Below are 6,056 nucleotides of genomic sequence, written 5' to 3'. Positions count from 1 at the left end.
GGGAAGTCGTAACAAACTGCCACATTATGCTGTGGCTTATAACAATGACCATTTATTTTGTTCATGATTCTGCAGTTTCACTGGGTACTTTGTCTCTTCTGGACTGGTTCAGCGGGTAGTTGCTGGGCTTTCACAGGTGTCTCTGGTCAGCTGCTGGTGGCTTGGTGATCTAGGGTGGCCTCACTTATGTGTCTGGAAGTTGGCAGGCTATCAGCTAGGAATTGGCTTACTATGGCTGGGGTTTTTTTTTTCTGGGGGGCTCTCAACTTCTAGCAGGCTAGCTTGGGCTTATTCACAGGGTTGTCTCAGGGTTTTGAAGGTGGCAAGATAAGAAGTTACGAGGCCTTCTGAGGCCTAGGCTTGGAACTTTCACATTTTATTGGTCAAATCCACCTCTTGATGTAAGATGCTTTGCTGCTAAGAATTTGTTGTTATTTGCAGTTCATAATAGCAGTTAAACTCTTTTCTTAGGACAGTGGGCTCTTTCTTAGTTTCCATTTGCATTTTAACAGGGCTGGTGATTTCACCTTTACCAAGAGCACTTTTTTCTCTCTTTTAGGTTTTAATATATTACATACTCTGTGCCAGGCACATTAGGCAACAAATAGATATGGTTGTCACAGAGTACTCAGGGAGAAGATGGAAAAGAGGGCAGAAGTGCTTGCTAGTGTCTGGCAGGGGTTTCTTTAGCCAGGGCTAAAGAAAATAGGAAGATCTCACTGAGAAAACAGAGGTAAGGCTAAGTCTTAAAGGAAGTCCAGGAGTTAGCCATGTCAGGGGTGGACAGAAACAGAACTGCAAGGATGAAACTGGAAGTTATAGTTAAAGATCACCCAGTCCTGCTGCCTTCCTTGCAAGTGAGGCCCAGAGACCTTTCCGCTTGCATCCACATTTAGTGGAAGAGCAGGAACCTAGGGCTCCTGACTGCCCAGTCTTGATTTGCACCAGGAATCAGGTAATCAAATAGATATATCTCAGTTGAGGCCACCTTAGAAAGTCTAATCACAGACTTAATCATGTTTCCTCTTTGGGAAAGCTCCTGAGGAGCTCCACACCCTGTCCACCCCTGGCTCCCTTATATTTGTAAAAGTGAAGATCTGCTCTAACATGGGCTGATGAAGAACCCAAACATATATCTCTCCCCATGGGTCACTGTGAGCCCTATAGATCCCTGTGGCCAGCGAGGTACTTTCATGCAGTTGGCCATGTTGTGGGACCAACCCCAACATTCACTCTGCATGCATCATGTTGGAAGACATGACCTAGAGGACATTAGGATAAGTGAAATAAGCCAGACACTAAGAGACAAATGCTGTAATGATCTCACTTATGCTGTATGCGGAATCTAAAAAAGTTGAATCATAGAAGCGGAGAATAGAATGGCAGTTGCCAGGAGTTGGGGAGTGAGGGAAATGGGGTGATGCTGGTCAGAAGGTACAACTTTTCAGTTATGATATAAATAAGTTCTGGGGATCTAAAGTACAGCATGGTGACTATACTTGAAATTTGCTAAGAGAATAGATAAGTGTTCTCATCACACAAAAAGGTAACTATGTGAAGTGATAGACATGCTAATTAGCTTGATTGTGGCAATCATTTCACAATGTATACCTATATCAAATCATCACATTATACACCTTAAGTATATACAATTTTTATTTGTCAATTATACCTCAATAAATCTGGGGGGGAAAAAGATACAACCATGCAGAAACTTTCGTCAGATATTGTTTTGCTACAAAAAGGTACAAGAGACCATAAACTGATGCTTATGCTTCTGGAACTTGTGGTCCTTGGATTCTGCCTTAATTAGAAAGGTGCTTCATTGCTCCTTCCAGCCATAATTCCCAGCTATGTACCTGGGACAATCCCACAAGCCAGAAGTCAGCAATGCTCAGCTATGCTCTCCACCCCTGGCCATGGCACAGCACATTGCTCTAGCATTTTCAAGTTTATCTTCTCATGAAATTCTCACACAACTCTATCAGGTAGCCAGATATTTCAGCCCTCATTTAGTGGATGAAGAAAAAGGCTCACAGGGGTAAGAAACTTGCTCAAAGTCTCCAAGTAGTAAGAGGTTGATCCAGGACAGAAGGCCAGGTCTTGGGCCTTTAAGAGCAGAACTTTCACACAGAGCAAACAGCCTCTGGCTTGGAGTCAGAAGTACACCTCGGGGTGTCCTGCACCCTGGTCTTGTCCAAGAAACCAGTCCAGGTTTTGGGATCAACTTGCTCAAAGTCTCCAAGTAGTAAGAGGTTGATCCAGGACAGAAGGCCAGGTCTTGGGCTTTTAAGAGCAGAACTTTCACACAGAGCAAACAGCCTCTGGCTTGGAGTCAGAAGTACACCTCGGGGTGTCCTGCACCCTGGTCTTGCCCAAGAAACCAGTCCAGGTTTTGGGATCTTCATGAGTTCTTCTTTCTGATTTGATTTCCTTGCCCTGCCTGGTCCTACAACACCCATGTGATGCTTCCACCCCACATGCTCTTGAGTGTGTCAGAGTGCTTAGTCAGTGAGAAACAGAACACAAGGGTGTTATTGCACATTATAGACACCCCACAGCTTCTACTCTACTAAATGCTATTCTCTGTTAGGCTGGCGAAGAATCCTGAAGGCATGCCTTATTTAACCAAATCAATGCACACATATTGCCCAGCTATTAGACATGGAGGGAGGGCCGTGGGAACTCCAAGGGAGAGGAGGCCTGGCTTAGAATATTCAGCAAGGGGTGGATGATTAGACTCCCTTTGTGTTGCTGAGGGCAGAACTAGGGCAAACTGGGAAGCAAACTTTACCCACTGCCAAAACAAACTTTCTACTCCTTTAGAGCTGTCCAGAAGAAGATTTTGTCACAAGCAGTTGTTTATTTGTCATTCATGGGAGTTGCCAGTCCTGTTGCTAAAGAGCAAGAACTGACAGAAGGGGCTTTTTCAGTCACACTAAAGCCCAGCAATTTTTCTTTATTAGGCCCAGCCACTGGTCCTAATTTTAGATTCTGGAGCGGCATCAAATAAAGCTAATCACTCTTGCATATTTTACAAGAGGGGCTTGTAAATGAATTTCTAATTGGTAGAATTTCAGGCATGCTTATGAAGTGAAATGAAAAATTTCAGGCCAGTGAGGAGATATTTTGGGGCAGATGGTCTTTTCAGAATCCTTCAATTATGCCACAAAGCTGACCAAGTCTCAGCCTGGTTGGACGACTGTATGAGAAATTCATTTTAACTTTCAGTTGCTAAAGATCCTCTGGGTGGGAATGAAGTGGTATCGGTAGGACTTTAGACATTCCCTCTGAGTCTTTGGTAAGTGCCCCCTCTCCTTCAGACTCAGATTATGAGGTCGCGTCCCCACTTTAGGAAATGGCTCTGCTGGTTGGGAAGGGGTCAGGGGCGGGGGTGTAAATAATCCCTGCCTCTTGTTGTCCACGTGCTTTGTAGAAAGAATGCAAAGCATTAGCACAAGAACTGATGACAGCACCCACAGGCTGGGCCTGGAAGAGCTCCACCAGCTCATCCAGCTCCCAGTACTAGATGTGACATGTCATTACCGGAGGGTGCTCTGGCTGCTTCTTTCATGGCCATTTTTAGCTGGGAATGATACCCAGCAGCACACAAGAGGCTTTTAAGCTTCCTGCTGAGAGTCACAAGTAGAGAAGGCATCAAGGCCCTCAAGCTATGTCTTCAGCGCCCTGGCTCCCTTTCCATACCATTTCCTTCCTTTCTGCCTTCTTTTTTGTCATGCGCGTTGTTTTGGACCACCTTGGGTCTCAAGTATCTTGGAAGCAATAAAATAGTACTTTAGCTCCCACGAGGTGCTAGTGGCTCACTCCGGGCAGCCTACATACTTGGCCCAGTGAGGGTGGTACAATCAATTTCCTGGCTATTCTCTGCTCTCTGTCATCTTTGTTTATTTAACCAACCAGTATTGTTCTTTCTTTTAAGTGGTGACAAGGAAACACATCCTGGTTTTCCATGCACCCATCCATACATTCGTCCACACATTCATCTACACACTCATCCATGCATCTGCCCATGCGTTCATGCAACCATCCATGCATCTGCCCATGTGTCCACCCATGCATTCATTCTTACAGTGATCCATGCATTCATTCATGCATCCATTCATGCATCCATCCACACATCTGCCCTTGTGTCCATTCATGCATCTATCCATGCATGCATTTATTTGACAAGCACTCACGGGGGTTTGTCATAGAGTCAGACATTCTGCTAGTCACTAAGGACACACTCAGGGTAAAATGAGGTCCTTGAATTTCAGGAACTTATGGACCAGCTCAGAGACAGGCCTGCAAATAAATCCATCCAATGCAGTGAGACAATTGCAGCACTGGAAGAATACACAAAGGGCAGTAGGATTGAGGAGGGGCCTGGCTGCCTGGGGGAGTCAAGGAAGGTGTAAAAGGAGCCTTGATAAATGAGTCAGCATTTACCAGACAAACAAATGATCAAGGAAAGCTATGTGCAGGGTCCAGGGGCAAGAGACAGCCTGCTGTGTTTAGAGAGAGGTTCCAAGGGGACAGGGACCGTGTCTGCTTTTGCTCTTCATTGTACCTCTGCTCACGGTGGACTCTTGCCCTTTCTATAACACATAGCTATGCGTTTATCTTTAAGTTTATACACCTGAATGAAATTCCTACTTCTTGTCAAACTAGTATGTGTAAATCATTTCAAAATTCAAATTTCTAACAAGATTTAGAAAAAAAAACCAAGCAGTTCTCTGGCTCACCCTTCCTCACCCCTGAGTCTTACTCCCTAGAAACACCATTTTCAACCTTTTGAGGTTTTCTTGCTGGCATTTACCTTCATATTTCTAAATAATACTGTTATATTGCTATATCTTTAGAACATTATTTTTGACTTCCACACAGACATTTAGACTTTCTTTCTTGTAACTAACATACCACCCTTCTCTTTCTTCCATTCTCCTGACATAGTTTATATTGCAGTTTTCTAAGTGATTTTTTAGGATTTCCATATTTATATATGTGAAAATATTCAAAAAGGAATACACATGTGATTATTTTCTTTCTTAACTTTTTGTTTTTCCGAGTTATTAATTGTCCAATTTTAAAATTGGCCTAGTTTTCTATGTACCTACCATTAATTCTTCCCTGAACTCTCTGACAGAGCTACCAAGATTCCTTAGACTGAGTTAAGCCCATAGGGTAATGAACAGCACCATCGGGTGTTGTTTTTTTCTTGGTCTCTTCCGTCCTGCGGCCCCTGCTCCATTCCAGTTGGACTGGCTTCCTCTGGGCCTGCTGTCTTGGTCTGCCTGGAGCTGCTCTCATCTGATCGATCTCCTCCTTCCTGGATCTCATGTCCTCTTTGCTTTACTCCTTTGCTTTGGGGAAGATCCTCTTCCAGTAGCTTCTCATGAAAATATGCACAGGTGTAAAATTTTAGAGTCCTTGCATATCTGAATATGTCTTTATTTGCTCTTCACATTCGATTTCCCATCTGGCTGGATACAGAACTCTAAGATGGAAATACCTTTTCCACAGGATTCTGAAGGCGTTGCTCCACTGCACTCCAGGATCGAGCTGCTCCTGAGATGTCTGATGCCTTCCTGATTTCCACTGTGTACATAATCTCTTTCTCCCCCTTCTCCAAAAGTGTTTATCCCTACTCTTTATTCCTGGTGTTTTTAAATTTCAAAATGATATATCTAGGTGTGCATATTTTTTTCATTCATTATGTTTGACCTTTTCATGGCCCCTTCAAGTGTGGAATTTTAAGCTGTTTAGTTGTGGAAATCTTTTTGGGATTTTTGCCTTTGCAATTGCTTTCCTGGTTTTCTCTGAGCTCTCTTACTGAAATTTCTTTTAAGAATCTATTGAGGGCCGGCCCGGTGGCGCACTGGATAAGTGCGCCGCTTGGGAAGCGTGGCGGCGCTCCCGCCCGAGGGTTCGGATCCCACATACAGACCGGTTCCCGCTCACTGGCTGAGCGAGGCGCGGGGGCAACACTGAGGGTTGCGATCTGTTGCCGGACACGGAAAAAGACAAAAAAAAAAAAAAAAAAAAAAAAAAAAAAT

Source organism: Galeopterus variegatus, unplaced genomic scaffold (assembly GCF_000696425.1).
Source record: "Galeopterus variegatus unplaced genomic scaffold, G_variegatus-3.0.2 Scaffold1488, whole genome shotgun sequence".
In the NCBI taxonomy this organism is placed as follows: Eukaryota; Metazoa; Chordata; class Mammalia; order Dermoptera; family Cynocephalidae; genus Galeopterus; species Galeopterus variegatus.
The sequence above is the reverse complement of the archived record's forward strand: the minus strand, read 5'-3'. Positions refer to the sequence as shown.